The following is a 27,776-nucleotide window of genomic DNA, read 5'->3' on the forward strand; positions in this document are numbered from 1 at the left end:
AGCCAACTTTATTACTAATGATTTCTAATAGCCCCTGTGATATGAACAGCACATTCTCTGGCCGGATGGGATACAGTTAATGCAGCACCCGCGTACTAAAAATTAACATGAAAATATGGAATCTTGACATTTCACCCTATAGAATAACAATGATTAGCATTAATATCATTATTATCCTTTGCATTACAAGAGCCCTGGAAGCCCCAGCGAGAACCTCTCGATTTCAGAGAATGTCAGGAAAAGACTTGCGCAGAGAGGCGAAGAAAGGCAGCGAGAGCGCTGTGGATTGATTAAAGGCTCCCAGTGCTTAGTGCAGAGAAACATAAAGAGAGGAAGCTAAAGCCATCACCTTCAAAGCAGAAATAAGAAACAACTCTTGGAAATGTTACAAAAGTGGATTCTCCATCTTCATTTATTGAAGTTTTCACATCAAAACTGTCTGCTTGGGAAGGGACGAATGACTCACCGGATCACTGGGCTCATTACAAGAACGTCTGTGCTCTTGCCTTCAGACCGCTGCCCCGGGCTGCTGTTTCGGCAGGTCCTGGGCAATGTGGAGACTGAGCAGAGCCCCTCACAGGTGACAACAACATACCAACCTGTACAGCCTCCAGCTGCCAGGAGGGACACACGCCTGGCCTCCCCGGCCCCCACCACCACGTTCCTTACTGCCCCATGCTTCAGGCTGTGTCTTGTGCATACAACGCCCCAGCTGGCAAGATGCTTGTCTGTGCCTCCTAGAAGAGATCTCCAGTCAAAGGACAGTCCCCGAAAGACACATTTGCCTGGGCAGCTTTTTACCATATCTCCACCATGCTCCAAGGACGTGCTTGTCACGAGACCCACAGCTGCAGGCCACCGCAGGCAGAGCAGATGGACAGAAGGCTCCACATGGCGGTCCTACATCCCCATGGAGCCACAATGTCCTCCTCCTGGGAGAGCAGCATTTAATGCGGCTAATAAGCACAACCACCAATGCTCTTATTGCCAGCCTCAAGGCTCCCAGCAGCTTCTGCTCCTGGGGACGTGGGTTTTTTAAATTAGTCTGGTCAGAATCCATGATTCAGCATGAAAATTCACTCTTCACGCCGGGCCCAGCTGTCACTCCCAGGTTTACCGTGGAGGGTCTGGCCTCGCAGCAATGGTGACAGCTCTTTATCAGGGCACAAAACCTGCCAGGCGGCCAGCTCCAGCCCTACCCCATGGTTTGCTCCACCGGGAAAACGTCAGTGTTAATCCTTGCTAATGCCCAGAATTAACTAACCGCTGTAAAAGCGGTCTCAGGAGATTTGCTGTGGGATCGTGGGGCGACCACACATTCGTGATCCATAAGGCAAATCACAGCTACTGAAAAATTTGAACATAAATCTTAAAAGCTGTCTAGAAAAGTAAGACCGGGCTGGCAGGAGCTGTAGGTCGTGTCCTCTCTCTGCTGCTCACAAAAAACTACAGTCATCAGCAGCAAGGCCAAAGCTATCAGACCTTCTACGGCAGAGCAGCGGTGCTGGGCAGGCGGGGAGAGCCTGAGCCCCGCACTGCGGCCGCAGACGGGCAGCTCTGCTGGCCGGGGGTGCTGGCCTTGTGGCGGACGTCAAGGCGTCTAGAGCTTTTGTGCTTTCGTTTCTTTCCCTTACGTGTCAAAGTCAAACTAACTCCTTGTGCGGTATCTTTATTCCTGCTGTGAGTAAATCAGCCAGAGGCAAAATGCGATCCTACCATCCTGCATTTACCATCCTGCAGTGAAAATGGCCTGTCCTCCCTCTTTGCTCCTCACTTCATCACTGTCACACTACAGCCCTTACAGTCCTGCCAGCCCCTAAGAAAAGTTATCAGGAGGTTCCCAAGGAGTCATCTCGCTGCCAGTGGGTGCCAACCAACTACTTTAAATTTTGCTAGGAGAATAAAAATTCCCCACACCCACATTTACCTTCACCCCTCGAGTGTTACCCTCTCAAGACAACATACCCAGTGGGCACCGGTACCTCTGAGGCACTGACCCGATGCACTTCCCAGCAGAGAGTGAGCTGTGCTGGCTCCAGCTGGCGCTAGAATCATCCCAAGACCGGCAGCGCAGCTCAAAACACTTATAACAGTAGCTGCAAGATTTTTTTGATTCATAACCCAACTTCCCACCAAGTGTCCTTTCCCGGGCGGCTCTCCTGGGACAGGCAGGGATGCCTCCACACACGGCCTGACCACACATCGCCTGGACTCCTCCTCTGGCGCTGCTCTGCCGCTCAGTCTCTTGGATGAGGACTTCTTGGATTTGCTGGGTCACGCTGTGTTATACCCATGTTGGATTTGCTCCTAAGTAACAGATATATCCAAATCAAATTAATACCTGTATCTTACTGCAGAGGAAATGAAACAAAGCGACATGTATAATACATGAGAAATTTATCATGTTTTGGCACCTCAACTTCCCTTAGCTAACATCAGTAAGTTTCTTGTATCATTGTACTGCTAACAATATGCTAGAAAAGCTCAAGACAAAATCTCAAAGAACTAAACGAGACACAAAACTTCTCCTTCACATTTTCTATGTTACCTTCCTTCTGATCATCCCTGCACTGTGCACAGTAGCATCCCAAAAGTCATCTCAAACTGCACCATGTTTTACTAAATCATCACAAGACCTCTCCATCAGATGTTCATTTTCAGCAGCTTTTGCCAAATCAGTGCATCAGCCACTAATTACTGGTGCCAACTTTGTTCTCCATCTCCCAGGAGCAGACACTTGGCATTTGCAGGGGCTAACAATAGCCTGTGTTGAAACCATCTCCTTGCTCCCGCTAGGAAAAATTCACATTTGTGAAAATTAACCACTGAGAGACAAGGTTGTACTTTTCTCTTGTGCTGCTCATCCAGAATAAATCAAAAGGACAGCAGCACTGTAACAGTTCACCCAAAAAACCCTCAAAGAACCCTCTTTTTACTAAAGCCAGCTAAAACCTCATTGATATTTCAGTGATTTCCTCCTAACGCTGCAGACCGTCTTCCAGTGAAGGAATAAAAAGTGCCCAAGTTGTCGATAGAAAGGAAACCTGTGCCTCTGGCTTAAGCGTAAAGTCTGGAGCGGGGCAGCCTGGCTTGTGCTCCTGCCTCTGACACAGACCTTCCCCGCGGTGCCGCGAGATGCGGAAGGCGGCCGAGGGCTGGGCAGCAAAACTGCTGAGGGAAAAGCATGTGCACAATCCCGCTTGATGCTGCAGCCTGGGGTTTTTTTTTTGGATGTCCTCCATTTTTGCTTGCAGTTAATGCAGGCGAGTGATCCTAACAGCTCCCGGGCAGCAAAGTCCTAGTCGTTGGCTGACTCAAGAACCAGACAGTGTCCCCAGCTGTGACAGCCCCAACTATGCATTACCATATGTAGAGTACATCAAAACTGAGAGAGGAAAGGTCTTTATACCATGCAGGTGCAAATTGCTTACAGCATTATACATCATATAAGATCCCTCTGGCTCTGCTCCCTTCTCCTGAGCAATGTGCGATATCCCAATCTTTTACCTAAACTGTTCCACTTTTCAATCTGGTATTTTACTTCTTGTATCTGGGCTCTACCCGAGCTCCCGCGTCCACTGGGACTAGAGGTCTGAACACCCAGTACCATGGCAGCATCATGCATCCTGGCCCCGGTCCTCATCTCTAGGACAGGGAAAATTCACGCTGACACAAACATCAGGTTTATCTTTGCAGAAGAAGAATTCTCCATCATTGACAGTTTGGGATGTCTGACAACACCTTATTTTCTGGGAATTTTTGCCTTGCTCATTAATCTTTGATATCATGCGCTTTACAGAAACCTAATTACACGACATCTCCTGATTCTGCTTTACCCATCGCGGCAGACAAAGCCCAAACAGATGCTGTGAGTTGCTGAAGCATGAACACGCTGCCTGCCACGAAAACCGCCTCTCCCCTTGTTTTCTGTCACTCCCTTCAGGACATCCACCAAAAGCAGAGCTGCTGCCATGTGATCTTGTTTTGTTTTTTCATGACCCCTTTCAAAAAGGCTCAGGGAAATACGGCTGCACCTACAGTTCTTAAAGAGTCCCTTATGAAGCGGCTGTACTTCAACAGTACCAGCTTCAGGGTTCCCCAATCTCACAGCAGCAACATTGTCCTAATAAAGCAGTTTCTCATTTTTTTTACCTCCTCTTTCTGGTAGGGGGAAGGGGACTTTCTGGCAAGCCCAGAGCAGGGACCAGGACAGGCAGCTGGGAGACTGAACTGTGTGTCGTGTTCACAGCCATCATCTGCGGCTTGTCAGCACAGCAACTCACTGGAATTTCTTTTCCAACATGACCGGCCAGCCACCCATTTCAAAAGCAGCTTGTTTGCTTTTGGGGACACTTCACCTGTCACGGTGGGAGCAGACAAACACCTGAGCCGACTGCTGAGCACCTTCTCTGCAGCCTCACAAGGATGAGCACTTAACGAGCAGCTGTTTTGCTGCTCATCTCCATTCCTGGGACACGCTCCTGAAGGGACTCCCGGCTTCCCATTCCTTCATGTGCCTTACTGCAAGCCACCAGCGGTTTTGTTGGCTGGTCGGTTTTTTGTTCTTTTTAACCCCAGCGACTCGGACTGAACACCAGCGAAGCACAGCTGGAGCCCGTTCTGTTGCAGCCGCAAGCATATCTGGGCGTGCGGGGCTGGGACGGCGCAGGAGCACGGGGCACCCACCCCTGCTCAGCCGCAACGCAGCTGGTGGCAATGCCACTGCCGGTCCGGGACTCGCGATCCCAGCGTAGGCGTGAGGCCGTCCATCGCTTGGTGCTGCAAACGCAGGAGGAACGGGCTGTGTGGTAGGGAGGCAGAAGGAGGCAGGGTGGACTCGCTTTTAGCTCTCAGCTTCCCACCGCTCGAGTACATCTGCACCTCTGGAAAAGTACCAAACGCCCTCGACAGCTCGACAAAGAACTGCTCTTTTGGGAATTGCACTTTAAATCACAAGTCATCTTTCTGTAATGCTCCCTGCCACTCGAATGCTGTAGGCTTCTGTCGTGCCTATCCTCTGTGATCAACTGACTCCCCAATTAGCCTCCAATTAGCTTGTTCGTGTATTCTACCAAAATCTCCATTTGTCTGCCATGGCAAATTGAAGCCCAGCCCATGGAGGTTGGAGGCAGCAACGAACAGTCAACAAATCTTGCTCTTTTTCCCCTGGAAATTTTTTCTCCCATTTTTAAGTTCCTCAGTTCGGGCTTTTGTTTTTCATTCCAGTTGCACACAATTGTGATGTGATTTGTCCATTCGCTAATCAATGATTTTTTTCTTTTTTCCAACCTTTCTTCTGACGGTTTTACAGCCCTGTTCACCTTCCTTATTGCTTTCTGTTTTGTTTTCCAAATGTCCTCCACTTGTCTGTCTTCTCCCCCTTAACCATCCCGCTCAGCTACACTGGTCTTTCATAATTTATAAATCCCTTTCCCATACTACAGTTTGCATTTGGACCCTTCTGCTATAGATCGTTCATAAGAAAGCCGGGTAAATCCAGCAGGGTGAATTAAAATGGGAGAGAGATCCTGTGAGGTGAAAGCAAATTGAAAATGGTCTAAACAAGGGAAGCAAATCACACGCAGTGCACTGGGTCCATGATACAAAGTTAGCCCTGCTTAAAAAGCATCCCCAGGAGGACATTGCCTCAACACAATTTTAAATTAGAACTCTATTTTCACAGGATTACTGTGATTTCTTGAATCACAGGTTAACACAGAGCGGCTGCTACTTGGTAAATCCTTAACCAAGAGCAATTATTGCAGCAGAACTCTCTTTGGGTGTGTGTTCAAATTCCTCCTCTTCCACTTTTTTATATAAACCAAAGCAAGACCAAACTAGTAGTCTAAAGACCAAGCATGCACCAGGCATCCTCACCGAGGTTATGAATCCTCATCCTGCCCTTATCTGCAAAGAAGCAGTAATTTAAAAGGAAACTTTTGGGCCGCATGCCTTGCTAACCGTATGATCTCATTATGAGCTCCCTGCCTCTTAATTTATGGTAATGCCATTTCTAGCCAAATCACATTTTAACACAGAGCCTGCTCCACCTTTCATCTGTCCGGGGGAAGTTTGCCACGGGTGTCGGGGTAAACTGGGTTGGGCTCTCAAAAACAGGTCTCAACGTCCAGCTGCAAGAAGGCCAGCGGCTGTGGCGGCTGAACTCCTGCTGGAATGATCTGGTCATGGCATGTGAAATCAGGAGGAGTTCAAAGTATTTAGCAGTATTTCAAACACTGTATGTTTGGGGCTTTTTAGAGCAATTCCGTCATGATTTGAGCCAGACTGGCCACTGAGATGAACTACAGATGCTCTCCCCCACCTCTCTCTCTAAGGAGAGGAAGGAGAGAGAAAAAGAGACTTAGGAGTTTAGGAGGACCTAAACTACTTTCATGAAATATTAAAAATAAAATAATAAAAAAGGAAATAATGACATAGATACAATATATGCAAAACCAGTATCTACCTCCCAGGATGACGATCACATCACCAGCAGGCACTGGAAAAGTCACAGACTGTACTCAGCGACAGATGGGAACTGGATTCCAGATCTGGATTCAGGAATGCATGGATCGGGATCAAAGGCAGACAAACAGAGTCCTCCTCGAACACCGGCACTGAAGAAAGAGATGCCGACCCTCTGATCCCTCAGCTTTTATACTGAGCATGAGGCAGATGGGATGGAATACCCCGCTGGTCACTTTTGGGTCACCTGTCCTGTCCGCTCCTCCCCGCAGGTGGGACCCCTCTATGTTTTTCTGCTTCCGACCCTCCAACGGGGCAAATAACAAAGTGAGCTGCCCTTGGGGGTTATAGCAGTAAGTGTAAGCAAGAGCCGCTCTGCATACCGTGCCTGGGCATAAATTACAACTAATCGGGTCTTATCATTCTGAGAGCGAACAGTTTCTGCACAGTATGCTGTTAATTGCAGAAAGTTTCAGAGTTCAGTTAGTTAGAAGAGGCTTAGCTGCAAAGTAAAATTACTGAACAGAAAATGGGTTCGGTTTTACCTCAAACCAGGACAAATGCTTGTAAACTTCTCAGGGCAGAAGAATTGTCCCACATTGGCAGAATGAATGCACATTCCTGCAAACACACAGGCACAATCGCCGTTCCCTTACTTTCTTGTCACCTATGCAATAGCACAGTGACTTTAGACCTCAGGACATGCTCAAGTGCCCGCCTTAGTCAGAGTTATAAAGAATAACGAAGCTGAAACCTATCGAAGTGGCAAAATAGAGGAGAACTTTCAAAACTGAAAAAAAAAAAAATTGTCTTTTCCGAAGGATAAACCAATTAGCGCAGTGACAATGGCCAGGTGGACGCCGTGGCAAACGGCCAGGTGAGAGGCACTAAGAATAACCACAGCTAGATGTTGCCAAGGAGATATTTTCTGGCATGTCACAACAAAGAGAAAAGGTATTACAATACTAAAAAGAAAAGTTGAAAACTAAATTGATCTCATCAGGGCCACAGTCACACAATGAATAACATAAAGATGAGAGATAATTGCCCTGTTAAAAGATTAAGTGAGAGCAAGGTAATAGAATACCCCGGGCTAAAATTTTTTTTTTTTTTCTGCAAAATGGTGAAACTTATTGTGTTACGATTTTAACTTTCATATTACAACATAATAGTCAAAAAGGGGAAATGAAAGGAATGGCAAACCAGCCAGGCAAACCAATCTGTGTGACCTGGTTGAAATGGAGCTCTTTGAGCACTGAATATAAAGCTTTTCCAACAGCAAAAGTTATCCTTTGGAAAATTTTCAGCTGTCATCAACCTTACTAATGCAAACACAGGTTTCACAATTTAGCACCAAATAATGAATAAGCAAGATGCTTCTAACTCAGTGCTTAAAAAGTAAGCTCAAAAAGGGGCAAAAAAAAGCTACTCTGTGGAAAATTAATTTATGGGCCAAGCTCTAAGTTTCACTGACTTAACTGATTGTATCTGGCAAATGCTTATAGAATCATAGAACAGTTTAGGTTGGAAAGGACCTTGAAGATCTTCCAGTTCCAACCCCTCCGCCCTGGGCAGGGACACCTCCCACCAGCCCAGGTTGCTCAAAGCCCCGTCTCTGGGACCTGGGCCAGTGCCGCACCACCCTCAGAGTCAAGAATTTCTTCCTAATACCTAATCTAAACCTATCCTCTTCCAGTTTAAAACCGTTACCCCTCGTCCTATCACTACACTCCTGGATCAAGAGTCCCTCCCCACCTCTCCTGTAGGCCCCCTCTAAGTACTTGAAGTCCGCTGTAAGGTCTCCGTGGAGCCTTCTCTTCTCCAGACTGAACAACCCCAATTCTCTCAGCCTGTCCTCATAGGAGAGGTGCTCGAGCCCTCTGATCATCTTCGTGGCCTCCTCTGGACCTGCTCCAGCAGGTTCATGTCCTTCTTACGTTGGAAATAGTTTGCAAATATTTTGGCAAGTCATTGTAAACTTGCCTGTACCGCAGAGCCTGTGACTTGCAAAACACGTTGCCCGATTTACCACATCCCACCCGTTTAGAGAGCCCCCAGCTGCCCCAGGAACAGGGCTCCGTCCCTCGCAAGCCCTCAAGTGCATGCGTGCACCCATGCAACGCGGGCTTTGCTTTACATGACTCATGTAGAGCTACACAGGGAGCTCAACACTCTCAATCTCATTTGCAGCCAATCCATAATTAATTGAATTGCAGACGTCAGTCACATCTCTATGCAGGTGCTCTGCATAGAGCCACAGCTCCACGAAGCTGTACGAGCCCCAGAGATCCCACCTAAAGTCCCAAACACAGAGCCCTCTCGCTTCCCTTTGAGCAAAGGATTGGGATCTCACCCTCAACTTACTATCCCCAACCAGGCTTTAAAATAGAATCATAGAATCGTTCTGGCTGGAAAAGACCTTTAAGATCATCAAGTTCAACCATTATCAAACTCTACCAGGCCCGCTTGTAAACCATGTCCCTGATCACCATATCTAGGCGGCTTTTAAATACATCCAAAGACAGCAATTCAACCACTTCCCTGTGCAGCCTGTTCCAGTCCTTGATAACCCTTCAGTGTAGAAGTTTCTCCTAATGTCTAACCTAAACCTCCCCTGGTGCAACTTGACGCCATTTCCTCTTGTCCTATCTATTGCAACTTGTGAGAAGAGACAGACCCCCATCTCGCTACACCCTCCTTCCAGGTAGTTGCTTTTCTTCAGACTAAGCAACCCCAAGTCCCTCAGCGGCTCCTCATAAGACTTATTCTCAAGACCCTTCACCAGCTTCATTGTGCTATTTGAGCCCAAGTCTGCCACTGACATACTTGAACGTCCAATCCATATTCCAAGCCTGATTAAATTACAGCAAATTAGCACATTAAGTAAGCTGCCTAGCTGACCCCCTGGCTTTGTAGGTGACATGTCTAACAATCCCACTTGCATTTTTAACAGAATGAAATGCCAAACCACAGTACAGGACCTGAATAACAACAGGTTACAGGGGATGGCAGTTGTCTTTCCATAAGCCAACTGTTCTGCAAGAAGGGGAAATGAAGTTTAATTACAGTTTAACAAAGAAACATTAAAAACCACACAGGTTAAAAAAAAAAAAAGAGTCAAATTCCTCATCAGGGCAGGGGCAGGGAGGGTGAGAAGAGGGAGAAAAGACAAAGAAATACATACAATAGCCATACATCATTGGAAATACTACTGAAAAATAATGGCTGAAGTAACCATGCATCTTTGCCATGCTTTTTAGTTATAACTACAGAACAACAAATCTTGCCTTTTGGTAACGTTTCAAAGAGGAATTATTCCGATCCTTTTAAAAGGGGAGCTCTTTTGTCAGGTATAGAGTCTCACAAAGTTGTGAATGATCCCATTAAATGTTTTCAATGTCAAGTATAACGAACATAGTATAAATCTCATCAGTGTAAATAATGTATCACACAAATGACAATGCAAACAGCTCCTGTTCTTCTATATAATCATAATGATCTTTTAATTAGACAAAGTAAACGGTCTGCTCATTTCACCTTGTGAAGAAAAGCATAGGAAGAAAGTTTTCCAAATTCTAAGGTGAAAACTATGTGCAACTTGAACTACCTTTAAGTTCAACCAGCTTCCTGTACATCTCAGAATATTATGCCAGAAATCAGCGGTCAGTGAGAAAAAAAAAGGTTAATACGACTTTCACAAGAAGAAACCATCACCCGGGCAGTCTGAGCAATGGCGATGCGATGTAGGATGCCTTGGCTACTTACACTGGTAGGATTTGAACCAGAGCAAGAAGGAGTTATAATTTTACCTATGTTTTGAAAATATCCTTATTGCTAAATCTGCTTGGACTTTCTGCAATAACAAAACCAGCTGCAATTGATTAGAGACTGTAAAAAAGACAAAGCTAACTTGGAGGACGCAGGAATTTCTTAAACTTCAAAATGACAGTAAAAAACCCTGAAAGAGAGAGCCGGTCTCTGCTCCAGTGAAAGCACACGAGGTTTATTCCCAAGGCGTTTCAAAATCAAGGGCAAAGGCTTCTTTTGTCATGTGTACAAGAGCTATGAATCTGTCAGGCCCTACAAAAGGCAAACAGCTCAACGCTGCCCTTCCTGTTGCGGTGGGTGGGTGGGAACTGGGGTCCCAACAACAACGGCTGAGGAGAGATGCTTCCGAAATGCAGCACTTCTCATGAACGTGTACCAGGGATGGGGGGGGGGGGGGGGGGGGAGAGGGAGGGACGAAAGAAGCTGGATGGACGCAGGGATACCAAAACCCTCTGGGGAGAAGGCAAATCAAGAGGCAGAGGTTGGACCACAAATGCAAAAGAGGAAAGTGAAAAGAAATCGTGGTCGGTCTCCATGCTGCAGTTCCCCACCGCCCCTAGGGAGGCGAAGGCAGGGCTTGCTCCCACCTCCTGCTCCCCACCCCGGGAGCTGCAGCCCACAGACAGCCCCCGAGCTCCAGGGAGCACAGGGGCACCAGCCTAGGTCTGCAGGGCCACCCGCCTCCCCAGCCCACGGGCAGGGCTTTAATGTTTCTTTTTCGAGATAAATTTAGCATTAATATCTGTGGACTTTAAAGGGATTAGAGGCAGGTCTTCATGCAGCTGTTTAGTGTTCTGGCAGGTCCGAGATATTTGTATTGCCTTTTGGGTCAAATGGACTTGAATACTGAAAATTTTTTTAAGTGAAGAAACAAACAAATCATTTCAGTTCATCTGAAATCACGTTTTCCTCATTTGATATGAAATCAAGCACTTTGAGTCTCAATTCAGAGGCTCGTTTAAAAATATAACACATTTCAAGGGAAAGAAGGGAAATGGTTTGTTTCAAACCCACTGCTGTGAAATCCTTCAGCATTTTCAGGGTTTTTCTTTCTTTATCTGTGTGAAGTTCAGTGAAAATTCAGTATCTTTGATCACCAATAAAAATTTTTACCCAACTCAACTGCAAGTTCCCGGGTTAAAAAGAGTTTCCATTGGTCTCTTTCCACCACCTATGCCCTCCCCCCAAAGGAACGATCATCATTTCAGGACCTCTGTATTTTTGTCGGGTTATTCACAGATTATTGATAAGCAAGCTCTACCCAGTGCTGTCAGACTGGTCCTTCAGATTGGCTTCCCAGTCTAATCAAACTGAGGTTGTTTGTCTATTAAATGCGATGTAGCTGGTAGGATGTAACGCTCCTTGGCAGGCGATAGAGAACTCTCCGATAGGGACACATCAGACCCACCGCACCTCAAAATAAAAGCTTTTCAAGAATTATGTAGCAAGGAATTAAACGACAGTATCATCTTTGCCTGTGTAAAAAAGGCTTAAAGTGGTCGGAAATTGCATTTGTATTCACTTTGCAGAGTATTATGAAATTGCTTTAGCATTAATGACTACTCTGCTCTTACTACAGAGAATGAAATCAGACTCTGGAAAGCAAATGCACAGTAAGAAGGGCCGGGAAGCCTTTAACGTATATACATGTACACACATATATAGGTAGACATATATCTAGGTACAAACACATAATAATTGCTAAAACGAACGAAATCTGTATTTTAACAAGGTACAATGGTGGTTGGAGGGTTGGTGGGCAACTCACTTGTTATCTAACATTTCTATTAGAAATGTCTTTAAAAGGAGTCAAGCATATTGGAAAACTATCAGAAACAACAGCAAATTGAGATATTCAATTTTTTAAAATTCAATTAAATTCTGTTTAAATGGTGTTAACCCAAACTGATGCTGAAAAGGCTAGACAAGTCAATGGCTGTTAGAGACCCAGTAGAAGCTGTTAAGGGTAAAACCAGACAGTTGCTCCAAAGCTTCAAGAAGTTTCTGCCTCCTGAACTGGAACAGTGTATAAAGACCATTTAGCCTCAGACCTGTTACTTTTGCAGCATAAACGGGAAATGTCAAAGCCAACACCAAAAAAACCCCTTTCAAATTGCCTTACAAAGCAGTTGCTAGAGTAATCAAGAAGTTAACTGAGAGCTCTGCTGACATAAAAAGTAAAGGCTACCAGTAATTAACACATTCTGTCTAAAACTGGTAAAACAGAGTCACTCAAGATCTGAGTTTCTGCAATGAGTTATGGGTTTTATCCAAATATTGGACTTGGATCTGTTGAAGTCTATCATCTGTTTCTACCTAGTTAAGAACTGGCTAACCAAGCTGCTCCGAGTTTACCTGATTCTAAAAAAGCCTGTGATCAGTTAAACAATGATCATAGGACGAGATGGAACAAATACAGAAACCTTCCACAAATCATCGGCTGTAACACCACAGCTTATGTTTCATTTTAGGAACCAAAAAGTAAAGGCTATCCAGGCCTATATCTATCTTTATTCTTCAAAAAAACTAAACGTTTAGATAAAAATACTGATCATACAAACACTGAAAACATTAATGATTAATGCATACTGTGCGGAAGCAGTAACACGGTCCCCTCATCTGAAGTCAGAACAGACTATCTTCTTTCAGTTCTTGCTGAGCAAGAGAATACTACTCCTTCAGTTGTTCAACAGGGAAATTCTTTATATTTTCCCTTTAGCCCCAAAAGAAGAAAAGTCTACAAAGCTAAACACTAACTGAACTTACTTTAAAGAAATAAAGTGACATCTTGTAGCATAGGGGAAGCAAGGCTGGAGGGAAAAGTAGTATCTTTTGGTAGCTGAAGAAGGCACGCTTTGGGTGTCAGGGTCTCTTCAACACATTGTTGTATCGCTTCCTACCTGTGTCCTCAGCGACACGAGTAGCAAAAATGCTGTCTCCTTCAGTCCACCTATAGTATCTGTTCACACAGATCTGAGACCATAAATCAGTGCTGAAAATTAATGTTTTGGAAAGTCAGACAAAACAGCATTTACTTCGCCAACAACAGTTCTATTGAATTATGCAATAAGAAAAAGACATGAAAGTACCACAGTCAATAAAGATTCCGCTTGGCTTTGGCACTCTGGAAGCTCCCACAAGTCCCAAACAATTATTTTGGGCTTGCAGGACTCTGCCTGATCTTCTGCACTGTGGGACCTGGCCATGTATTTATTGAAGCTGATCCTAATCAATACCCATCACTTTCTCACAGGCTTCAGCTTTATTAGAAAAATGATATCAACAGCTGCTACTGTCCCACTGAGCTTCAAAAGAAAACAGAGGGTTGATGGTATCTAGGTGCTCTCACTGCCTGGTTCTCCAGTTTATCTTCACCTGAGCTCCAGGCTGCCTTCAGCGCAAAGTTTTCCATTTGACCTTTCTTATACTTCTCTTAGGATTGGAGAATTTTAATTTATTACTTTTTCACTCTTTCCAATCTATTTCTGGCTAATCGTCTCCAAAATTTCTGAAGCATTCAGAAAGGTTTCTTACATTCTGGTTTCAGTCCAAGGTGCCTGCGTCTGAAATACTGCAGTGCAGCTGGGCAACTCTGACATTGTGCTGAATAACTGATTTGCCAAAACCAAGTTTTGGCTGTTTCGAAATGATTTTCAAATTGAAGCGCAGGTTTTTTGAGGAGTAAAAAAAAAAAAAAATAAAAATAAAAATAATGGAGTACAGACTCATGTTTCATTTCAGTGAACATATACTCCACAATATGAAAGTGCCCAACCACCTCAGGCTACAGCAAAGAGGAGGAGAGGGGGACATGCAACCGTCCAAGCACCTGGGGGTGTTCATCTTCAGATGACAGAAGCCAGCTCTAGCTTGTGAAGTTGCAAATGTTGCAAAGTCAGCCCGTGCCTTAGTTCTCTGACATATAAAGTGCATTAAAGGGGTTAGTTCATCGAAACAGCAGACGGGCAGGGTGAAAGGAGGGCTGTGCCGTGCCAAAGGCTTGGTATCTGTGGGAGTTGGACACAGCCAGGCAATAGGAGGGAGATCCCGCGCCCTCCAGCCTGAGCGCTTGGTTTTTTGCAGAGACTGTCTAGCTTTAAGCTACTACCTACTTCTTGACCCAAAAGGCCATTTGAATAGGAGATTGTTATCCAAGTCTTCAGCGTTTCTCAGCCTTGCTAAAAATCAGGAAATACTGATTCTGAGCAGCCGGCTGCACTGGGGGGGTGGGGGGGAACAACAAAAATACCCCATACAGTGGGAAAAAAAAAAATCACGATATGAAAAGAAGGGAAGCAAAACGACCAGCAAAGGGAAAAACCTTTTAAAGGTGAAACCACAAAGCAGGGGTGTCAAAATACGGTATGAAATTAGTGCAGCAGCCATTACACATCGCATGAGTTTCGGCTACCTCTTCTGGCCGAGCCGTAGCTGTGGGGTCCGCACCGGGGTTTTTGTTTGGGGGGCTAATATTTTCAGACAATTCCACTAAAATTATGTTTAAAAAACTCATCTGGAAAGCCAAGCAATGCCCTGGGAGACAAAAGAGAACATCAGTATTTGGAACACCTAAAGCATGAGGAAAGTCAGAGAAGAACAAAATGTCTGGAGCATTAACCTGCCAGGATTATTTCTTAACGTCACAAATTTCAGGTCCATTTGAAGTCTCACAACAGAGAAACTAAGGCAACCGATTGAACTTCCTTCTGAAAAGATTAAAAAAAAAAATCCTATAGACTACAGCATGTGGTCTTGCAGATATGTCCTGAATTCACCCAGGGAGACTGATGCCTGTTGCAGAAACCCTCTGCTGCCATTAATCAAGGCAAAGAGAGGGTAAAAAATGTACTTTCTTGTCCAGCTGCAAATGCAGCTCCTCTCTCTTTGTTTCCCAGTCTTCCAGGCCTGGATCTAGCTCAATCTAGACATTACCTACAGCTATCTATCTCATCAAGGCCAAAAACAGGCCCGGTGGCCTGTGAGCAATATCCTGCCCCACTGGTATGAGCGGCTTAACAGAGCCGCGTTTCCACCTTCTCCTTGCGACTCAGAATAACCGCCAGAAAAGCAACACCCTTCCCCAAAGGCAAGTGATGGCAAAACCCCAATAGGCTCTGTAGATAACCATCAGGGCAAGGAAAAGGTTCACGCTAAAAGGCGCGAGTGAGGGGGAAGAAGGGTTGTTTGGGCTTGGGGAGAAGAGTTGCTCTGTTTGGCAGATACGTGTAGAATACGACGGTGGAGCCAGAGGGCTTTGGGAAGAGAGATTTGATGTGCTGCCAAGTGCTGGACCACTGCTGGAAACGCCAGTGAAGAGCTGCAAGAAAAGAGGCAAAAAAAGAGGCGCTGATGGCACAAAAGTGTAGAGGTCCGAAAACATATATTTGGGAGAAACAGAGTACTAAGTAGAGAGAAAGAATTAAGTGACATCTACGCCCATCTCCTGGAGTCGGGGGGTGCTGACCACCGGCGGTCGTCCTGCACAGCAGCTCGTCTTTGGCAGCGGGCAAGGTAGGGTGGAGCCGACTGAACATCTGCTAGGGATGAAAATTTCCTCTAGGAAACCTAAGCAGCCGGTGGATTGGGAGGTAATCGAAAAGGAAGGAGCAGCGTTAAGCCTCAGCCCCTGAAGCGGGTGCCCAGGGCCGCTGGTTCTGCCACCGGCTGAAGCCTCACGGCTGCTCCCGACAGGGGTGAGCACAGCAGGACCACCTCTGCGAAGGGAGAGGATCACAGGTGGTGGTGATACAAATGTCCTGGAAGACTGATGAAAAATGCTGAGGAGAGAGACCGCCGCAACAGACCAGCGTGGTGGCAAGGATCAGGCTGACGGGGCCAAACGGAGCCATTTTGTGTATGTGGGATTATTTCAGCTCGGCTGGCACCAGCGCAGGCTTCTTCCTACCCCTGCCTTCCTGACACACGTTATCTTGGATTAACGAGCATGTACAGTAACACCAACTCAAGTTTACAGAGTTTCCCCAGATTTACTGCTCCCTGGGAGAGCAGGGAGCCAATACTGAAAGCCACAACCACCCGAAAGGAGGTTGTAGCGAGGGGGAGGGGCCAGTCTCTTCTCCCAAATAACAAGCTATAGGACAAGAGAAAATGGCCTCAAATTGTGCCAGGGGAGGTTTAGATTAGATAACAGGAAAAATTTCTTCACAGAAGGGGTTGTCGAGCATTGGAACAGGCTGCCCAGGGCAGTGGTGGAATCCCTATTCCTGGAGGTATTTAAAAGACGGGCAGACGTGGTGCTGAGAGACGTGGGTTAGTGGTGGTTTTGGCAGTGTTAGGTGAATGGTTGGACTCGACGATCTTAAAGGTCTCTTCCAACCTAGATGATTCTATAATTCTATAATTCCATAATGCAGGAGCACGAGATCCCAGCTAGCATCCTCCGCTTCCCAGCTCTTCTCCTTGGCACCCTGGGAGGAAAGAGAAGAGGCCGGGAAGAGCCGGGCAAGGACTGAGGTTGTCCCAGGGCAGCTATGGCAGGGCTGCAGCCAGCCCACCCGTGTGCAGGGGTCTGCACTGCTGCTGCTCTGCGCCACGACGCGTGGCTGCTGCCAGGACTCATGCCAGACCTGTTGAGACCATAAATTCTGCAGGGCAAGGAGCGTCCCCTGCTTGGTGCTGGCACCGTGTTATCATGAGGTGCTTCCAGCCCAGGCTGGGATTTAGGTATAAGCGTCACATAAGCAGCTGATAGCAACAAGCCTTTTTTTTTTTTCCCCCTGAAGCCAACTGCTTCCTCAAACTTCTGTAAATCTCTGCCTCCTAACATGGAGTTAGCACAGCTCTGTAATTATGGATGTAGCATAAGGAGCAGACAAGCTGAATTAGGCTTCCGATTGCATGTCTAATTTATGTACAACTGCAGCAATTACAGATGCAAATTAAATAACTGTGCAGAAAATGGGTTTTATTAGCCATAACTAAAACCCAATAAAACTCGGTAGCTCATGCACATCTCTGCACTGAATGTGCCTCTTTAGAATGTCAATTAGAAATGTGAGAAACGACCGGGATTCTCTATTTCCTAATCTGAATTAAAAAAAAAAAAAAACAAACAACTGTCAGAGCACATGTCTTTCTTCCACAACAAAATGAACAGGAGCTCTAATTGCCAATTTCAGAGCAACACATTGTTTTACAGACAGCAGTCCTATGCAGCTTTTAAACACATTATTTATACTCAGTCTTTCATACCTGACAAGTCTGAGAAAAGTCCCATCTAATATAACCATATGCTAAATGTAACTCAGCTGCAGAAGAGGCCCACTCTGTCTGCCTGGCAGGTTGAGATTTAACAGTTTAAACTCAAAGCTGAGGAACGCTGTGCTTAACTTCAGGGCCCTTCTGAGATTTGGGAAGTCGGGGGCTTCTTAGCATCACGTCAAAAGGGTCCAGGGCTGCGAAAAGCCTCTCTGGATGTTTTAATGCTGAAACCACTCAAATCTTCTGTCATTCAGACTTAGCATGAGCGCTGACATGTCTATGGAGCCAGGGCTAACCTGTCAATTTGTTTAAAAGCAATAAAAAAAAAATTGTTCCCATTAAATCAAGGTTAATCCCTCCTGCATAGTTCTTATACAATTCCCTGCTATGTGTGATTAAACCTACTCCATCTATACGTAGCACAAACACCTGGATAAAAAGTTTATATATACCACGGCGTGCCTACACTCTCCGTTTGCTTCATTCCTTGTTTTGCAAGGGAGAGGGGATTTTCGTGGCTGGCTGCGTTACACACCTGTGAGTTAATCACTCTGACCGGGAGTGACCATCGTCCCTCAGCACGGGAATCCTGGTGTCCTCCTGGACAGCCACCTATAGACAGAGGGTCAGAGCATACCACCTCCGAGGCACAGCATAGAGACCGGACAGCATTTCCAGCCACAGTATAGATAATTCCCACTTATGTCCCACATCCTTCCTTCCCCACCCAGCTGCCAGCAGAGGCTTAGGAAGGGCTCCGTTCCTCCCTGACCTCCTGCGTGCGTCCCAGGCAGGGTGGGATTGCCCACGTCCCTCCCCCGGGGTGCTCTGGCAGCCACCAAGCAGCGCCAGCCCCTGGACACCAGGATGAGACAGAAACACCCAGTTTCTCGCACGGGGCAGGCAGCAGACAGCAGAAGGGGAGCAGGCAGCGTGCCGCTGTTAGTGGGTTCCCTGTCTCCAGGCTCCCTCGATTGTGGCTTCCACTGGTGCCCTCTTCTCCCACTGATGTCCACGGATGCTCTCCGCTTCCTCAGTTGTCCCACTTGATGACGCGTTACTTCCAATAAAGCACCTCCCCCAACGCTCACAGTAATACAGGTGGGACTCAACGCACAACATTAGCAGGATCATTGCTATTCCTACGGTGCTTCCCAACGGATCTGGTCCTACGTGGGGTGACCGCCCTGCCACCGCCCCGCGCTTCTCCTGCCAGGCCACAGCATGGACACTCATTCTGGATGCAGGAACCTCCTTCAAAATTTAAACATACCGCATCCACCGACTTCCCCTTATCTCTTGTGGCAGTTATATCCTCAAACAACTCCAGCAAATTACTTAAGCATGACCTGCCTTGCCTGAATGTCTGCCAGGTAGTCTTAATTAAACTGTGCATTCCCATATACGCTCTCCACAACACCCTGAGGAGAGGTTTCCAAGATTTCCTCATTGTGTGTATTCCCTTGGATCATCTATCATTAAACACAATAATGATAAGCAAAACGCCAAAGACAAGAATAGTTCTGTATCTGCAGAAAGACAGCACACAAAAAATAAATAACTAGAAATCAGTTATTAGACCAGCCACCGTGCCTCTCTCCAAACAGAGATCCTGAGATGCTGAGCTCTTCACTGCAGCTGAAGTAAAAGATTTGACTGAAGTAAAAGATTTTCGAACATCGTGGGGATGAACGTGGAGTAAAATCCAAAGAAAATGTGTTCAGAACAGGTCTGATCATAAGGATGATTTAAGTTGCTAAAAGAGAAGAAGGACCAGAAATATTGATTCTGCTTATGATTTAAATCATAGGAGCATTTACATGGAATCATTTCCAACTTTCATAACTAAGAGATTCACATCAAAGGCTTTATCATTTGATAATTAATTTTTTATGTTGCAGTTCTAGATTCAGATGTTCCAGAGTTCATAGAAAGCTTTGATAAAACCAACCCTCAATGAGCGCACTCCCCTTCCCAAACCGGCCCCCTCCTCTTTAATCAGTGCCAGATCTCCCGCCAGTCTGAGCGGGTGCAGGAGCATCCTGCGGCCACCAACTGCACCCAGCTCCGCAAAAGCAGAGGGGCAGGCAGAGCTCAGCACAGCCTGCCTCGGCACTCGAAGGAAACACCTTCTCTTCGAGGTGAACTGCTCTGGAAACGGTGATTTTGTAACACTGGGAACAGCCAAAGGACAGAGACTGAACCACACTCTCCAAAGCTCCAGCTGATGGTCGCATCAGTGGGGCTGTAACACAGCAGCAGCTGCATCCTTGGCCGCAGGAGCCTGCCGCGCAGGGGATAACATCCAGAGAAGGTGAGCAAGGTAATGTAAGGCACAGGTTTATTAATCCTGTCAAAAAACAATTTAAGGAGATTTAGGATTTACACTTATCCCATGCCCGATTTGAAAAGATATTTTAAATCATGCCTTTGTTTCTAGCTGTATTTTGCAGCTGACCTATTTCTGTTCATAATTAACACTGGGGTTTTGTTTTACTCCAGGATCAAGATATGTACAGTAAAATGATCGGGTTATATTTGGACCAATGCAACATGATTGTTACCTAATTTCTGAGCACAAGACTCTGTTGTTGCTGATGAGCGAGCAGGAAAGAAATCAACTTGATTTTGTGATCCAAGCTCGACTTCACGTAGCTCAGCACTCAAAGAAATGCTCTATTTCTAACAGCGCAACGAAATCTGGCAGCATTTCCACAGCAATGCATATGGAAGTCCACAAAGTCATCTCTGCAAAGTCATTTTTCAGAAGAGAAGTACACCCACAACTGAACCGCACCATCAAAAAGTTTCTCCGCTGCAACCCAGCCCAGGGAACGTTAGGCAAATGAAAACCCAGCTGGTCACTGCAATGCTACCCCATTCAGGTAACACAGGAGTAGCCAAAGAGGAAAAGAAATGCTTTTAATTAAAACTAATGTTTTAATAATTCAAGAAACTACCTGCTTTTACATCTGCTGGTGGTGGTCAGTTGGCTGAGGACACCGACGTGGGGCGGAGGGTTAGGATGCTGGGCAAGGAGACAAGAGGCAAATGATGGAAAAATGGGAGGAAAGTTATACGCACGGCCAAACTTTGCCTCCTTAAAATAGATGAAAAAATCAGGGGATACTACTTTATAGAGCAATGGATCTAATAAGAGGGTAGTTGTAGTCATTCACGGTGGTCTAGAGAACAGGAAAGTCTATGTGAGATAAATGAATTACACCACAGTAAATGCATGGGTACATCCATTTTGGATTTGGACCTTGTACGTGCAACTGGTGTGAAACCACAGACAAGACTCGGTATTGACATCCGTGGTTTGTGGGCAGCAATTCCATTACACAGGCAGGATACAGACTCACTGCAGCCAGAAGACCTATTGAGATCGTCTAGCTAGAAGACATTCATTTTCTTACATTGCATACAGGGCATCTATGTTAAAAATTAATGAAGACTCGGGTACAGCTATCAATAAAAATGGACAAAAGTGAATACTATGTGCAAGAGGTTTCTGTGCACCTGAGGAAAAGAGTCACTTCCAGTCTTCCGAGCAGAATACCGCACACAGTTCTTTTGCTAGTGCAGCATCCCCAGAAGTCCGCGCATCACCAGATGCCATCGATCCATGCCAGGTTATGCAAGGTCTAGAGCACACTTCCTACAGAAACTTGCCAAAACAGAAATCCTTTTAGTACTTAAACTGAGATTTTGTTAAGATTCACTTAATCTGCCTTCTTAAAGTACATTTACAAAAGCAAAAATGATCAATAACTTCACCATTAAAGTGAATTACTTTTGCATAAGTAATTTGGGACAATACATTAAGTAAATGAATGAATAATCCTTGAAATCTAAATACAGTAGGGCAACAGCTTTAATAGCAAATCTTTGCTGGAAGGAAAACCAGCAATTCAGACGACCCGCTCAATCTATAAGGCAACTTATGAAAACCAGAAAACAACCAGTTTCATACTGGAAGCAAGTGGATTAGCTTTAAAAGACACCAGTGTAGCAATTTATAGCCATTACAATTTTTTTGACAACATAAATTTCCAATTTCAGCAGCCGGAGTAGGTGAAGCTTTAAGCACCAAGAGCTCATTGATTCAATACGTCTGTACAGCTTAATTCTGAAAAATCGATCACTGTGCATTTCCTCCAACACTTTTTTTTTTTTTTGTAGCATCCTCCTAAACAATTTATTATTATTGCTTATTGCTAAAATAGAAACGGTGATTCCACCACTCTCAGCCCTACTAAATCATTATTTAATGCTGCATGGCTGCCCTCCTTATATAAAGGGATAGCTTGGTTTATTATGAAGAACATTATTATTAAACATTTCTCAGTTGTGTTTATAGTTGGTGGCTATTATTTTAAGAATTCACTGTTTTCTTTGAATAGCTTTCCCTTGCCCCACCTATGTTGTGTCGAGCTCTTGGAATCACCTCTGAGGGAAAGGGTCACTTCTGGCTTATGAAGTTTCCCCGGGCAAAAGCCAGAAGCCATAAACATGAATTTTTCATTATATTAATTGTCCTAGTTTAACTGTGCAACATGACTCTTCAAGATAACCGATACAGAATTTTAATTGTGAGAAATATTCAGTCTTTATAAGCCCCCTTCCTAACCTTTTTTATACTGGAGGGAGCTTCTGCCAACAAACACTGCCTCTTAGCTAATGTTCAACTTTCTTTGTAATTCACTTTCCTGACCTTTTCTTTTGACATTTTCACCTCATATATTAATTTCTGCCTGCACTGAATACTGCAGCATTATAATTACTTACATATAAACCTTTCATCACATCTTTCTTTGGACTTTGTTAGAAGATGCTGTATATCAAATAACAGCAAATTTCCCATTAATCAGCTGCCCTTTGAGAAGAACAGGCTGCCGGCAGCCGGGAGATGATCACACCTAGAGCCTCTGTGCCGCCGAGCGTGGGTCAGAGGAGCCTTCTGCTTCGAGAGAGCGACACCGGGCACCCAAAAGAGAGAAACCAGCCTTCCCAGACCTCCCACGGTGCCTCTGGATGTGTCCCCAGCCTTGCCCTCGGACGGATGTGTCCCCAGCTTTAGGGCAGCAATAAATGAAGCAGGACACCCAGCACCCTCCCTGCACATCCCAGGAGCCCCACCGCCCCAACAAGCCTTCAGACGGGCTTGAGAGTTGCCTTTTTCATCCTGCTCTCTGCATTAATGGATATTATGGGTAATTTAAACCACATTTTCCAGGGAGTTTATTACCCATATCAGGAAAAAACCCACATAAACCGTGCAGGTTTTATTGTATATTTTTATCTGCGGCAGTGCTAGGTTAACAGTTGGACTCGATGATCTTAAAAGTCTCTTCCAACCAAAACGATTCCATGATTCTATATTCACACACAATCTATTATAAATGGGTAAGACGCAGTGACACACTGAAGCAGTCACATTCGATAAATGTTTTTCTTACCTGGTTTCCACACTAGAAACGAGGAACAGAAACTGCACGAGGCGTAATTCAGGTGATCAAGCTCTAGTGAGATGGTGTCCATTGGACGTGACACCTCCTAAAACCAGCCCGGCGATCCTCCCGAGGTGGATGCCAGTAAGTTGCCATACAGCAAACAGCGCTTCGTGCGTCCCTGTACGCACCAAACGGCCACGCGAGAGTCTGACCTGCCTCAAGGCATGAGAGGAGACTTGTCCTGCTGGTAGCAAGCACCCGGTTGGGCAGCTGGTCTCCATGGTATTTCTGATTCTTTGGGACAGAGAGGAAAGCCTCCAAACTGCCCAGGCGATTGCAATATCCCGTGGTGGCTTCCGCACACCAGTGCGGATTTCAGCCCTCCCCTACCTTGCTGGCTCCTCTTCCCACAGCGCAGCAGTGCTGAAAGTAGCATCTTTGGAGGGACAGGCAAGCATTGGGGTGGCAACCCACGGAAAGCAAGAGAGAGATTTAATTTCTCAAAGTCCTAGCCTAACTTCTTTCTAGTCCTGTTCCATAAGATATCGTAAAAAGCATTTAAATTTTTTCCACAGCAGCTGCCTTCAGGAATTCTCTTGGATGCGATTGCTCTAAATACAATTCCAGTCCTTTTGGGTTTTTAATCTTTTAGTTGCACTGAAGGAATTGTAGGAGCCTCACAGCTGTCACAAATTTTTGATACCTAGACAGAAGAGATTTTCAACTAACGTGTGCGAGCACACAGATGTCCTCGCATTGCTCCTCCAGCTTCCATTCAGCCAAAGCCTTCGTTCTGTTATTTACCATGGAGACTAGTGAAAAACTAACCCAAATATGTGGGTGAATGGAAGTAACCTTGTCAATAGTTCTGAGAAGCGGGTATGTGCTCAGCGGAGCAAGAGAGACAGAAAAACACACCAAAGCCATTTCAAATATCACGCAGCGTGAGCTGCAGTCACACCGAAACTATGCGTCAGTGGAAAATATCCACAATTCTGTTACCCATCCTTTTATTTTACTGGCTAATAAAGATATAACCCAATCGTTTGCAGGCAGACACAGCTGAGTATTCTTCATGTAGCGATGTAAATCATTATCTAGTATCCTGGACATTAAACAGACTGAGATTCTGGAGAGATGCTTGACGTGCAGGATAAAATTGCACAGGAAAGAAAAAGATAGACGCAACAGCTGATTATGTACATGCTGCCATATATTAAATATATTGTCTGGAGTAGAAAAGTATACAGGGACAGTATCAGAGAGATGTTCATGGGTTGCTCAGCCCTTCTGGTTTCCATAAGGAATTTCATATTTCTCTTCCTTCCTCTTGTCAAGGTCCTGTGTTGCGCCCAGTTTAGTGCTAGTCCTTAACCAAAAGCTCTGCTCCAAAATTTACAGGCACGTTTTCAACTCCTGACACTAATAAGAGATTTTCCCACTAACTTAGAGAGCCACAATTTCATCCTAATCTTTGCAAAATAACCAAAATGCAACTAAGAACATAAGCATTACTAAGCAGACATTATCTGTGCCAGAAATAATCCTGTCACTGAGAGGACCGTGAGATATTTATCCCGTATTTTTGCTTTCCAAGACCACCAGAATAGTGTTTTGTTATTACACTTGGAGACATCATTAGCTCAACCGACATGCTATTTAATTCGTCTCAAATTCAAAAGACAAGTCAGCTCAAAACTCCAACCGCCATCTTTGCTTCTGGCTTGCTAGGAAGAAGTGGAGAGCTTACAATCAATGTCCCACTATTTTTTAAATACCATCTCAAATCTGTCTCAGCAGATTATTTCAAAGCTTGATTCCAGCTCACCGCAGAGTGATGCTCTTGTGGAAGTCCTGGTAACGGGAAAAGAGCAAGCAACACAATGGCTATTTATCAGAGCACATTGTAGGAGAGAACTTTGTGCCCATAAAAGCACAGCTGGGCCCCTTGGGTCTGTCCAGACACCAGCACTGCTATTTAATCGCTGAAAGCTGGAGGAACATTCAGAATCCTGGAATGCAAGTCAGTAAATTAAACAAGTGAAGCTTCTCTCTTCTTTAACCGTTAAAAGGAGTTTTCAGCAAAATTCTGAAACCCAGGCAATACGGATGCTTCGTTCCCAGCACAAGGAAACGGAAACAAACCTTCCCAGGCTTGGCGAAGGGCAAATGAATTAATCGTTTTGGGGGTTGCTGTGTGCATTCAGTGCACAACTGCACAGTCTGAGGGACATTTCAGAAGTCACAGCTGCCATTCCATAGGTTAGGCTGAGCCAAGTCTGGAACTCGGGGTGAAGCTCCAGCCACCTTCATAAGAAGGATACAGTACGTCATGCCCAAAGTTACAGAACTGAATCTCCAAGAATAGCGTCCCGCTCTGAGAATGTAGAAGCAAATCTATTTTTTAACTTACAATTTTAAATTAATCAAAAAATTGGCCCTCCACGATGCTTGGCACAGCACATCACACCACATATTTGTTCTTCCTGACTGAACAATTGAGCTGTTCTCTTCAGCCTTCCCACATACACAGAACTCGCATCTTATGCCATTTTTTATTATTTTGTTTAATGACTATGAAGGGACATTTTCCTCCGTTATTCTTCAAAGACGAAAGTTGCCTCATAGAAGAACTAAAGCAAGTACATCTAATCACACCAACCTCCTTTATACAGCAGTTTGACGTAGACTGAGTAGCAGCACTATGGATATCATCGCTGCCGCTGCGGGTAATTCCAAGACAAACCCACATCCTGAGGAAAGGCTGCGTTCCCCTACGGCTGTACAGGACAGGTTGTCAGGTGCCCCAAATTGTATCCCGTCACTAGCCCAACACTTTGCCACTGTCCAGGACGGAGCCCTCGGCATAACAGACCACCTTCAGGTCCCCGGAGAGGGGTGCCCGGCGGGACGCCAGCCTTGCTTTGCAGAACCGGCCCCGTTTTATGCTTCCTTTGCATTTCTGTGTCTTTACTTGCTCGGATTTCTTCGAGTTTAACCTCATTATCAGATATACCTCATTCTTCTTACTCCTAATTTAGTGATAATTGCATCACCTCTAAAATATCTTATCTTTTTAGATTACTCCCAATTGTAATTTCAATATACATAGTCATTTTTGACTATATGTTGTTACCAATCAAAAATTACTCTTTTCTACCAGAGTCGGGAGTAACTGAAGTCAGTTAAATCGGTGCTAGGGAAAACCAAGGTTAAACTTATCTAACCTGAGATGCAGAAAGATGCTGTCTGCGTGGCTAATGAGGCACTATTTAAAACCAGGAATATATCCTGTGCTATCCCAACCCCATATATTAACTGAAAGTTGGCTCGGTAACAGCCTAAGCATTTTGTTTTGTTTAGTGTAGGAATGGCCTGCAGTTAAGTGCAGTAACAGAGATTGTATTCTGCACAGAGGGTAATGAGCCCTGGGAGAGACATACACACAGCCATCGCCATAAAGCAAAACTGTCTGCGCGAAAGTTTGTTAATCTCTGCTATGAGACATTTCCATTAAAACATGTTTCATAAAGCCACAGGTTCGTTCTGCCAAAACCAGGCAGCTAGACCGACCCGTCAGCAAGCAGAGCCGTGGAAGACCTCAGTCTCCGCTTAATGACCATTTCAACAAAACCTGCATTTACCCAAAGACCAACAGCAAATCTTGTTCTGCACCGTTTCCCAAGCCAGATACCTGAATCTGAACCTGTGAGCTCATAGACTTTTCTCTATTTTGCTATAGAAGCAGGGGATAAATCCTTCTAAGACCTGAAGGCTCCTCTATCAGTTATAAAGAGCACTCCAAAACCAACTGATTTTTAATTTCATCATAATATTCAACAAGATCCTTAACACTGACTTTACAGGAGGAGATAGTATAAATTTAAGAGACTGAATTAAGATGAGGAATAAACAAGACAGAAGAGAAGGCTAAAGCCATTTATTACAAATACACAAAAGAAATATCACTACAACTTCTAGAAATGACAGATTACTTTTTTTTTTTTTTTTTCAACAGGCCCCGAAGGTCAGTCGATTTGAATGACTTTGGAAAAAGAGAACACGTTAAGTCTGAAGCTGAAAATCCACCGCCGAGAATGTCTAGACAGCGAGTCTTAAATCTCACTCCTAAATCAACCGAGCTGCAGCTCAGCCGTCCCTGCCATGGCGTCATGCCGGGTGAGAGACACGTCTCGGTGAGGAGGAGTCCCCAAACACCTCCACAAAGATGAGCCCTGAGCACCTGGGGCACTGCCCCGCGGCTGAGATGCTCTCTAGAAACGGTACCACCTCGGGATGTTTTCTTTTTAAGGAGTCAGTAATGTTCTGCCTGAGCTTCCAGGTGGATTTAACAAGCCCATCTGCAGCAGCGAAAGCAGGAGCAGCAGCCAACTTTTTAATCTACAGATCTCAAAATACTTACCAAAAAACCTTATATCATTACACCACGGTACAGAGAGAGAAAACGCGGCCCTGGGAGGGGAGGTGACCGAATGGCGAGCCGACGTGCCAGCCCAGTGCCACCACGACGTCCCCACCTCCACCACTGCACGTTCTCTGAAGGTGCCCACCAGCTATTCTCCACCTTTAACAACAGCAGATCTTCCAGCTGTTATTCGTTTCGGGTATACTCTGAAAGCAGCATAAGAAAACTCAACAGCATCAAAATCTTAGAGTCAGGTTTTCTCCCCATGGCAGAGAATATAAAACTCCTTTTACTAATCTCTCATTCCACTGGCTTCACAGGCCTCCGCCCGAGACGTGGAGACAAAGTCGTGTTGTATTTTGTACACCAGAGGGTAGAAG

The 27,776-nt window shown here is 45.3% G+C and overlaps 1 protein-coding gene across 1 annotated transcript in view; it reads right to left on the reverse strand.

Moving 5' to 3' along the window:
• Nucleotides 1-27,776, reverse strand: part of ADAMTS2 (ADAM metallopeptidase with thrombospondin type 1 motif 2) — a gene marked incomplete at its 5' end in the record, with an annotated part of 187,448 nt that overhangs the window by 58,070 nt on the left and 101,602 nt on the right.

The sequence above is a fragment of the Vanellus vanellus genome, assembly GCF_965231255.1.
Source record: "Vanellus vanellus genome assembly, chromosome: 13".
Lineage (NCBI taxonomy): Eukaryota > Metazoa > Chordata > Aves > Charadriiformes > Charadriidae > Vanellus > Vanellus vanellus.